This window comes from Embiotoca jacksoni, unplaced genomic scaffold (assembly GCF_022577435.1).
Source record: "Embiotoca jacksoni isolate LCO1_2020_lvr unplaced genomic scaffold, fEmbJac1.0.p SCAF_77, whole genome shotgun sequence".
NCBI lineage: Eukaryota > Metazoa > Chordata > Actinopteri > Embiotocidae > Embiotoca > Embiotoca jacksoni.
In genome coordinates this window covers 77,731-89,661 of record NW_027185433.1, presented here as the reverse complement: position 1 = coordinate 89,661, position 11,931 = coordinate 77,731, and the positions used below count along the sequence as shown (strand labels likewise).

General features: G+C 40.7%; 2 protein-coding genes and 1 long non-coding RNA gene across 5 annotated transcripts in view; 2 read left to right on the top strand and 1 right to left on the bottom strand.

Moving 5' to 3' along the window:
* The window catches only part of LOC138215522 (protein NLRC3-like), a 132,172-nt gene that overhangs the window by 44,711 nt on the left and 75,530 nt on the right, over positions 1–11,931 (top strand). The window lies entirely within an intron of this gene.
* Positions 1–11,931, bottom strand: part of LOC138215521 (protein NLRC3-like) — a 116,573-nt gene that overhangs the window by 80,124 nt on the left and 24,518 nt on the right. The window lies entirely within an intron of this gene.
* Positions 2,137–6,731, top strand: LOC138215527 (uncharacterized). Of its 2 annotated transcripts, XR_011179736.1 has the most exons (3): positions 2,137–2,149; positions 4,958–5,131; positions 6,396–6,731. It is a non-coding gene; the product is annotated as an uncharacterized lncRNA (long non-coding RNA). The 2 variants fall into 2 exon arrangements; XR_011179735.1 differs by lacking the exon at positions 2,137–2,149 and having other exon boundaries at positions 3,668–5,131.

Genomic DNA, 11,931 nt, shown 5'->3' with positions numbered 1-11,931 from the left:
TGTAACCCCCGTGCAGCTGTTGCTTTAGAGACAGTGCAGAATAGACAGAAAAGAGGGGAATTATCAAATCTAATCCAGGTTCAATGAGGAGACTGGTTAATCCATCACTCGTCTGACTGCTGCACAGACAAGAAATATCCACCCTGAATTACACTTACAACAAAAGGTTTAATTAGAACACAATATAATTACAATACTACAACAAATTGACAATTCCACACATCAAAAAGTGTCCAAGCAGGAAATATGAAAATCAAAAACCTCTGAGATCTCAGGAATAAATGGAATTGAAGAAAATGCATAAAAGAAAGAGTTGAGTTCTCAAATGTCCTACCCCTCCCCCCCACCCCCAAACAATGTCCAGTGAAATGGACTCCAGGTGAACTGTGATGTCCAGCTGAGATGAAGATTCTCTCAGGTGAAGGTAGACGGTAAGATGGATGAAGATGGGGTGAGTGGTGGCAGGCAGGACGGTGGATGGACGGTACCTCTGGTTCCAAAGAAGAAGATAGTAAAAAAAAAACAGCCTCTACACATGTGCAGGACAATAGTTCATTACTAATTCAATTTACTCAACTGGGCCTGCAACCCACATGGCTGTAAACATCACACACAATATAACAACTAATTAGTGAACATACAGAACTCAAGGCATTCAATTACAATCATTACATCTTCAGGAATGTTTTTTGTTTCCCTTCAGATTTATCCTGACTGGTTTTTGTAAAATACACAACTTACTTCTAAATATCGTCGAGCATTCCTGCTAACGAAGCTAGCATGCAACAGTAAAAAAGCATTGAACTTCAATAAACTCACCAGGATATCAAATGTTCAAAGTTCTAAGGATCTGTTGGTGAAACTGCAGCTCTTCAATGGCTCGTCGTTCAACATTCAATTTAAAGTTGTTCACTTTTCTTTAGCGGAATCTGATTCATCTTTTCCTGCTCACAACTCCTACCATACCGAAGCACAGACGGGAAAACAAACATCCTCTATTGAGACATGGATGATCACTTCTATCCATCTCTGTGCACGGAGTAACAAACATGATATATTCAGGAAAACATTGACTCTCCTCGGACTTTTCTGTGTTCAGAGGAAAACGGCTACGTGACAACCTGTCGACCTTACTTAAGGGGACAATAACATCGTTCCAAAACATAATAATTAAGATCCCAGATTAAATTATTCAGGTTACATAAGACTCCATGTTTTAGTTGTGCTGAGATGAACATGATGTGAAAGTTGTGGTGAAACTAAACTGCAGACATCAGCTGATATTCTACTGATCCACACTGAGGATCTTCAGGGGAAAGTCTGTTTTCTTCTTCTCTGGTTTAGTCCGCTGACTGTGGCAGAGCAACGTCCACATTTAAAACCTTCATAGAAGAAGAAAAATCCTTCACTGGATGATCGACTGTGAAACTGAAACTCTGGATTTTCACCTTAAAGTCTGACATTGAAATAAAACTAGAAATCTTTTCCACAACATCAGACTGCAACAAATAAATGTTCAGTATGTGCTTGTTCACACTGGTCTGGAGTCATGTGATGATGTTGGACTGAAATATTCAAACAGATCACATCACATCAAATGTTGTAGATGTAGTTTGGATCATCTGATGGACTTTTCTTCCACATTCAGTCGGACATGTTTGTTTTCTTCTTAAACTTGAGGATCTTCAGAGGAATCTGGGATCAGTTTGTTGGACAACATGAGTTTGTATCGATGGAGCCGCTGGTGGAGCTGCAGAGTTTAAGAGCTGAAGTCACTCCGTCTTTATTGAAGCAGCAGCATGTTGTCATTCATATTAATGAGAGCTCTTCTTCACTGCTTCTGTTTCACTGTTTCAACCTGCAGCTGTTTGGAGTTTCCATTTTCTAAACTTGTACATTGTGAACCTTCTTCAGCTCTGAACACACCATGAAACACTGAATGAGTCTAAACTCACAGCTTTTATTCTTTATTCAGATTGAGGAGCTGCTGGTTGTCAGAGATCAGCTGTGATTCTCTGGTCTCAACTCTGAAGTCCAACCCCTCCCATCTGAAACATCTGGACCTGAGTGACAACAACCTGCTGGATTCAGGAGTACAGCAGCTGTGTGGTTTTCTGGAGAGTCCACACTGTAGTCTGGAGACTCTGAAGTAAGTTCACTGTCTGTTACTGTTGTAGATCTTCTCTGTTTAATCAGCAGCTGCAGCTCCTTCATGTCTCATGTTGATGACTACAGACTCTGAGGTCAGTAGAGGGTTGGAGTCGCTCCATGCTGCTTTCAGTGATGTCAGTGTTTCTCATAAATATACTAGACTTGGGCGGCCCGTCCATGTAAATTTACAGCCGCCCAGATATATTTGAATGTATTTATTAATGTGTCCGAGAGGACGCCGCGAGATGTGTGTCGGCAGGGAGCGGAGGGGGACAGCTGTCGGTCCGCTGCAGCCGACACTCAGACACAGAGTCCCGCCTGCTCTACAGGCAGCGGAGCAGAGAAGAAACGGACTAAAGTGCCGTCACTCTTCACTGCAGTCCATGTTCACCATCGTTTGCGTGTAAAGGTTGAAAACACCAGCGATCGGTCGAGACATCCAGGAAGTCCGTCACATACAGGCGGAGAGATGAAAGTTTCCCACAAGCTGGACGTTCATGTGTCGCTGCTGCAGGATGAAATCAGCCTGCAGCTACACACAGTCAACTAAAGTCTACCAACATGGGTTAACTATTAAACTAACCACTAACCAGCTGATAGTTATCGCTGACTTCATGAATTCAGCCTGAAATGGTCAGAGCGTCATCTGAGCTGTCGGTCAGAAACTCTCAGTTTCAGTTTCATATCACTCAGAGCGGGCGGATCAATCATTAGTGATGAGGGGGCTGCAGGAAAACTACTGACCAGTAAAAATACTATCAAAGAAAACCTTCTGTTGAAAATAATGCTGCTGCAGTTTGCTACTCAAGACGGTTCATTTATATATATGTAACCCCCGTGCAGCTGTTGCTTTAGAGACAGTGCAGAATAGACAGAAAAGAGGGGAATTATCAAATCTAATCCAGGTTCAATGAGGAGACTGGTTAATCGATCACTCGTCTGACTGCTGCACAGACAAGAAATATCCACCCTGAATTACACTTACAACAAAAGGTTTAATTAGAACACAATATAATAACAATACTACAACAAATTGACAATTCCACACATCAAAAAGTGTCCAAGCAGGAAATATGAAAATCAAAAACCTCTGAGATCTCAGGAATAAATGAAATTGAAAAAACGGTATAAAAGAAAGAGTTGAGTTCTCAAATGTCCTCCCCCCCCCCTTCCTACACAAACAATGTCCAGTGAAATGGACTCCAGGTGAACTGTGATGTCCAGCTGAGATGAAGATTCTCTCAGGTGAAGGTAGACGGTAAGATGGATGAAGATGGGGTGAGTGGTGGCAGGCAGGACGGTGGATGGACGGTACCTCCGGTTCCAACGAAGAAGATATTAAAAAAAAAACAGCCTCTGCACATGTGCAGGACAATAGTTCATTACTAATTCAATTTACTCAACTGGGCCTGCAACCCGCATGGCTGTAAACATCACACACAATATAACAACTAATTAGTGAACATACAGAACTCAAGGCATTCAATTACAATCATTACATCTTCAGCAATGTTTTTTGTTTCCCCTTCAGATTTATCCTGACTGGTTTTTGTAAAATACACAACTTACTTCTAAATATCGTCGAGCATTCCTGCTAACGAAGCTAGCATGCAACAGTAAAAAAGCATTGAACTTCAATAAACTCACCAGGATATCAAATGTTCAAAGTTCTAAGGATCTGTTGGTGAAACTGCAGCTCTTCAATGGCTCGTCGTTCAACATTCAATTTAAAGTTGTTCACTTTTCTTTAGCGGAATCTGATTCATCTTTTCCTGCTCACAACTCCTACCATACCGAAGCACAGACGACGGAAAAACAAACATCCTCTATTGAGACATGGATGATCACTTCTATCCATCTCTGTGCACGGAGTAACAAAGATGATATATTCAGGAAAACATTGACTCTCCTCGGACTTTTCTGTGTACAGAGGAAAACGGCTACGTGACAACCTGTCGACCTTACTTAAGGGGACAATAACATCGTTCCTAAACATAATAATTAAGATCCCTGATTAAATTATTCTGGTTACATAAGACTCCATGTTTTAGTTGTGCTGAGATGAACATGATGTGAAAGTTGTGGTGAAACTAAACTGCAGACATCAGCTGATATTCTACTGATCCACACTGAGGATCTTCAGGGGAAAGTCTGTTTTCTTCTTCTCTGGTTTAGTCCGCTGACTGTGGCAGAGCAACGTCCGCATTTAAAACCTTCATAGAAGAAGAAAAATCCTTCACTGGATGATCGACTGTGAAACTGAAACTCTGGATTTTCACCTTAAAGTCTGACATTGAAATAAAACTAGAAATCTTTTCCACAACATCAGACTGCAACAAATAAATGTTCAGTATGTGCTTGTTCACACTGGTCTGGAGTCATGTGATGATGTTGGACTGAAATATTCAAACAGATCACATCACATCAAATGTTGTAGATGTAGTTTGGATCATCTGATGGACTTTTCTTCCACATTCAGTCGGACATGTTTGTTTTCTTCTGAAACTTGAGGATCTTCAGAGGAATCTGGGATCAGTTTGTTGGACAACATGAGTTTGTATCGATGGAGCCGCTGGTGGAGCTGCAGAGTTTAAGAGCTGAAGTCACTCCGTCTTTATTGAAGCAGCAGCATGTTGTCATTCATATTAATGAGAGCTCTTCTTCACTGCTTCTGTTTCACTGTTTCAACCTGCAGCTGTTTGGAGTTTCCATTTTCTAAACTTGTACATTGTGAACCTTCTTCAGCTCTGAACACACCATGAAACACTGAATGAGTCTAAACTCACAGCTTTTATTCTTTATTCAGATTGTGGAGCTGCAGTTTGTCAGAGATCAGCTGTGATTCTCTGGTCTCAGCTCTGAAGTCCAACCCCTCCCATCTGAAACATCTGGACCTGAGTTTCAACAAGCTGCAGGATTCAGGAGTGAAGCAGCTGTGTGGTTTTCTGGAGAGTCCACACTGTAGTCTGGAGACTCTGAAGTAAGTTCACTGTCTGTTACTGTTGTAGATCTTCTCTGTTTAATCAGCAGCTGCAGCTCCTTCATGTCTCATGTTGATGACTACAGACTCTGAGGTCAGTAGAGGGTTGGAGTCGCTCCATGCTGCTTTCAGTGATGTCAGTGTTTCTCATAAATATACTAGACTTGGGCGGCCCGTCCATGTAAATTTACAGCCGCCCAGATATATTTGAATGTATTTATGAATGTGTCCGAGAGGACGCCGCGAGATGTGTGTCGGCAGCGAGCGGAGGGGGACAGCTGTCGGTCCGCTGCAGCCGACACTCAGACACAGAGTCCCGCCTGCTCTACAGGCAGCGGAGCAGAGAAGAAACGGACTAAAGTGCCGTCACTCTTCACTGCAGTCCATGTTCACCATCGTTTGCGTGTAAAGGTTGAAAACACCAGCGATCGGTCGAGACATCCAGGAAGTCCGTCACATACAGGCGGAGAGATGAAAGTTTCCCACAAGCTGGACGTTCATGTGTCGCTGCTGCAGGATGAAATCAGCCTGCAGCTACACACAGTCAACTAAAGTCTACCAACATGGGTTAACTATTAAACTAACCACTAACCAGCTGATAGTTATCGCTGACTTCATGAATTCAGCCTGAAATGGTCAGAGCGTCATCTGAGCTGTCGGTCAGAAACTCTCAGTTTCAGTTTCATATCACTCAGAGCGGGCGGATCAATCATTAGTGATGAGGGGGCTGCAGGAAAACTACTGACCAGTAAAAATACTATCAAAGAAAACCTTCTGTTGGAAATAATGCTGCTGCAGTTTGCTACTCAAGACGGTTCATTTACATACAGAACATGACGTGGTGTTATTTCTCTTCAAAAACCCAGAAGAACCAATGAGAGTGTCGTTACAGTATTGAATCAACAGGCAGCATCTTTAACATCTGAACAACATCCATCCCCCAAGAAATTTAAACCATTTCAAACAAAAAAGTCATCAGAAATACTTCAATCTAGTCTCATCTTTATGTTTTGTATTTATTTCATCTTTTGTACTAAATTATGGAGAGTCGTATCAATAAGAGTATAAATAGTCTGCAGCCTGCACATCACAGAACCAGCATTACATTAGTAACCAAGTGGTGTTTCTGAACGGGACCGAAGTCTCCGAACTGGACTGAAGTCCTGCTGCTCTTTATTCTGCTGCATCACTGACTGACAGCTGATGGAGGGAGTCTCTGCAGACACTCAGGTATCACCTCTGTTCTCTCTGCTTCTCTCTACAGATGGAGGTGATGATCTGTGTGAAGGAGAACAGGACGGTGTGCTGAGAAGATCAGCTGAGTCCTGATGACCAGAGGTTGAAGCAGCAGCAGCTGGTTTACAGAGACTCTGACTGGGATGTGTTACTGGGAGTTGGGAAGAGTGGGTACCTCCAGGTGACATTGACCAGGACTTTCATTGGGAACTAAATTCCATTAATAGCAGAACAAGTAAATGATTAATGGATTATAATATCCTGATTGTTGTTGAAATTACATGATTCCAGAATAATGATAAATTACTTCTATTAAATCTTTTCTCAGGTGTTTTCAAACATAATAAACATATAAATTTACTAAGTTCTATAAGTTTTAATGATGAAATACTTCCTGTTTATTTGTGTAATTTTAATGTGATTGATCTATTTTTGATTCTTTGCTTGAAGTTGAAGAAAAAGAAACAACAAGAGTGATTTGAGTGATTAACTTTTAAGTGTTAACTTGTTCTTATCATATTTAGTGAAAGCGTATCGGAGCTAAATTTAGGTTAAGTATAGCATGGTTAATTCTGCTGTGTTTTTCCATAAGTTTTAAATCAAAATAGTCTTCAAACAGATGTTATGACTTTGACAGTATTGGTCATATTTATAGGTTTAATTATCCGGTCATGGGTCTTTTTACTCCATGGCTGCCCCTGGGACCTACGCATGCCCTCTTTACTCAAACCTGGCGCACTTCACTTGTTGTGATGTCCATCTTTGGTGAGTGGACGTGTCTCGTCTCCAGGGGAACAACATTTTCAGGTTCCTCTGTGATACGGAACGATTTGATGATTAATTGACTGACGTGATGTAATGAATCTTGAACTTTGATGAGAAAATAATGGGTGTGCATCACTACTGTTGATTATCACGAATGTATTGATTGTAATGTGATTGATATGATTTTGACTATTTTTTTGATTATTATGATGTTCACTTATGAGTAAGTCAGGATGTCATTTTTCTCTGACTGACTCTCACTTAGTGGTTTTGGATTAAATTGAAGGTGTTGATTTCACATCAAGAAAAGGGGGGATTTGTCAAGGAAACTCTATTGTTTAGTCCTGACATACTATGAGACTCCTCTGATTCCCTGAATGGGGTGAAGGTCCCATAAAGGACACCCCGACCCCAGGAACTAACTGTCCAGGATACGTGTTGATTATGTTTGTCTCTCTGTCTCACCGTATTCAGCAGAGGACACATTCTTGTCCTTATCTGAACCAATGTGTTACTTATAGTTGAGCCCTTGTGAGAGTACAGACAGAAAGGTTTAGCAACCGGCCACCGCCACACGTTGTGGCCTCTCTCCTCCATCGAGCTGCTGCCGATAAACATCACAGCGTTTACACCCAGAACGGTCTCCTCTGCCTTCTTCACCTCATCTCCACGGTTTCCATCGCAGATACTCGCTGCTCTTTGTGTGGAATTGATACTGAAACTACCACACATTTATTCTGGAACTGCTCCTGTACCGTTATATTTTGGAAGGACTTTACTCATTATTATTCAGTTTCACATTTCTCATAATTTTGCTCATTTTTTACTGTACAAAGATGTACTTTTTGGTTTAAAAACAAAACTTAAATCTTTTGATAATATTTGTAATATTCATATATTACAGATGTTATCGTTGAATGATGAATTTATATTAAGTATGCTTATTTCCACATGTATTATTTTGCATTGAGATGTTCAATAAAGTTTGTTTCAAAAAGAAGAAAACGCTCTGCAGGAGCAGCGATATGTTTCAACAGATGTCCAGGTAAAATAAGAATTGATAAGGCAGATGATAACGGACATTGGGTTGCACGTGTTCTTCAGATTTACTGTTTTCATTATTCTGGTAAATGTCGATAACAACGATCATAACAACAGAAATCTGTTGCATCAAGTAACAACAGTTATCAAGGAACTAAAGGAAACTTTCCCACCGAGTTTTTATTGGTTGGAGGAGATTTCAACACGACTCCTGATGAATGGACAGATGGACGTGGAGATTTTTGGAAGAACATAGAAACCCAATTATTGGTGATTTCATCAGTGATAATAAATGAATAGATATCTGGAGAACCTTAAACAGAGGAAAGATGTTTCACATGGTTTAAGCCTAAAGGACAAAAACCAAGACTTGATTGTGTGACCACTGTATAATAAACCTGGAATTAACCAGAATAATGAACACAATAAAAGGTGACTGGAAATGTAATGCTAGTAACACACTAGATTTCCTGTGTTAAGTTTAGGACTGTCTTTAGGTCGCTCTGGGAGTGAATGAAACACGGCAAATGTTTGCAGTTTAAAACAAGGAACTGAACTGCAATTTATTATAGTTATTAACACGCACAGAAAATCAAGGGAACAGCATAAAGAAAAATAACAAATTCAAATAATAACCCCAATACCGGTATTTCTCTCTCAGTCAGTCAGTTTCAGTCTCTTGTCTTTCAGTCTACTACCCGGTAGTGTACGTCTGGAGGCTCTCAGACTAACTCTGATCTGAATCTTTTTGCTCGTCGGTGCTCCGGCAGGAGAATCCAAGAAGCCCAAATGCAGCTTCACCCACGGTGAAGATGATCAGGGGTCACAGGGTCACTCAGCTCCAGCGCTCTGTGGAGGTTTCTGGGGATCGCTGTCTCCATCACAGATCCAAACAGAAAAACAATCTGCATACAGCAGAATTTAATACGATGTCAGTACTATAATTTATAAACTCTATTGTTGGTGTAACAGTAAATGACCAGTAAAATAGTATTACACACACACATATATATATATATATATATATATATATATATATATATATATATATAATATTCACTATGGTCAATATTAACATACCACCATATTTCACACACACATGTCCTCATGTCTCAGTGACATCTCTCACTTATACCTAACAGACATTATTTAAACGTCCACCGTTACTAAGCAACACACTCAACAGCTGTTCTCAATCTGACCGTTTACTTCTGGCGCTAAAAACAAGAAAGTGACGTCATCGTTCCCGCTCGGTTCAACAGGTCCCGACGCATTATATAGCCCCGTCAGCTCCACAATCACAGATATCAACCACGTCAAATAATATTCATCAACAAATTCATATTTCTCTCCGACTGGTTGTTTTGTTCTCTTCTCTCCTGATAGATATCTTTAGCCCAACTAAACAACTGTCCTCCTTTGTAGCTCTGCACCAACGGATAACTGTGAGCAACGCATCCGTCACTCACCGGAGATTCTTCTCAGACTTTAAATCAACTTCTTCCTTCGGAGTCGGTCTGGTTAACGATCAAATAAATAAAGATCCTCAACAGCAGTGAGCAGAAATCAACCAAATGAGATTCTTCATGGTGGAGATCAGGGGTGTTCAACTCATTTTAGCTCAGGGGCCACATGGAGAAAAATCTATTCTCAAGTGGGCCGGACCGATAAAATCATGGCATAATACCTTCAAAATAACCACAACTTCAGATTGTTTTCTTTGTTTTACTTCGGTCCAAAATAGTACAAGCACATTCTGAAAATGTACACAACACAAAAAAATCCTCTTGACAAAACACTTCAAGTTAGTTGAAAATTCGGAGGAAAAAATAGGTTCAATTTCAAGAACACAATGCTTCAATGATTGGAACTTAAACTTGGTCTCAGTGTGTCTACAAAGTCATTCAACTTGAAGTCACAGTCTATCTGGGATTGAACAAAATACGAAATAAATAAATAAAACAACTCTTCTAGGTATTAAATACCTCATTTGTCATTTCCACATATTAATCCTGTGCTAACTCAACAAAACATAAAAACGGAGGTAGAAACTATTCAAGACGGTTGAGTTACTCTCTGCTATGGAAATTAAACTATTTATTGATAGAAAAATAAAAGCTGTGCAATGCATAAATAACTTCAACAAACCAAACTTATGAATTGAAATTTCTAACCTTATTACAGTAAATCACACGCTGTTCATTTTCTTTAAATTTCCAGAGAAGACAATCATTTTCACAGAACTACATCAGGGTGCAGTATCTCCTGCAGCATTTGAAGCGGGGTTCCCCATTATTTCATTCCTGAAACCTGGCATCCACAAACTCCTCGGTGACAGTCAAAGTGGCATCAACTCCGCGGATGAATATTGCCAGTTGCGCAACATCAGTAATGTCCGTGCCTTCGTCAATTGCAACTGAAAAAGCAATAAATGACTTTACTCTGCGCTTCAATTGTCTGTCCGAATCCGCCGAAAGATCAGAAATCCTGTCTGCAACTGTATTTCTTGTCAGGCTGATATTTGCAAAAGCCTGGCGCTTTTCAGGGCACACAATCTCCGCAGCCTTCAGCATGCATGTTTTTACAACTTCCCCCTCAATAAATGGCTTTGAAGCCACTGCAATTTCAGGAGCTGTAATGTAGCTGGCTTTCACTGCAGCATCACTGATTTCTCGCCTACGAGTAAACACAGACTGCTGTTTCTTCAGACCCGCCAATAATTCATCCACCTTCTCTCTTCTCTGTTGTCCTTGAAAGTTGTTGTATTTGTCGGCATGAAGAGTCTCATAGTGGCGACGAAGGTTATATTCTTTCAGCACTGAAACATGTTGTGAACACACCAAACACACAGCTTTCTTCTTCACTTCTGTGAAGAAATAGGAGGATGTCCATTTTTCTTGGAAAACTCTGCACTCTGCGTCCACTTGTCTCTTTTTTGACAGAGACATTTTGGGGCAATGAGGGTGCCAAAGCACGTAATGTTCAAATTGGTCAGGCAGAATGACCAGCTGGCTCTGGACTGGCTGCAGCCTACTTGTTCAGCCCCAGTAGAAACACTTTGCTTGCTTAACAGAATTGCTATTGCGACACCTACCGGACACATTTAGAACAGCAGTTCCATTCATTGAAAAATTGCAGCTCAATTTTATGCTTTGCAAAATCATCTCGCGGGACGGATTAAACCTATTCGCGGGCCTGATCCCGCCATTTTAAAATTTTAAATTTTAAAATTTGACAGACGGGCCGGGCCAGCACCAGATGCATACATATCAAACATAAACATAACAAAGGCATCACAGTGTTCATACTTCCATTCACTTTTAGTGGGAACAGTGTTGTTGATCACCTTCTCTGTCAGAGCATCGAAGTCTGGTGTTAGTTTTGTTGTGTTCTCAGAACAGATCTGAGGTGTTCATCACTCAACTGGGATCTGTGAGGTGCTTTGTTGGTGTTCATCACACTAAAAGTCTGTTCACACACAGTAGAGACAAACAACACCAGCATCTTCTGGGACATCTTCTGGATGTTTGGACATTTGGCTGCTTTAATGAAGCATGAAACTCATCCGGTTTAAGAGAGTTGAACTTCTCCTTGAAGACGGTGTCCCCTTCAGGGGTTCCACGGACAAAAACTCCTCCGTTCTCTCAAAATTGTCATGAATCCCTCTGATAAACATTAAAAGCTGAGCGGTGTCCTTTATGTCATTACTTTCGTCCAGTGCCAAGAAATATCATGGAAATGACTCCGCTTTTTTGTTT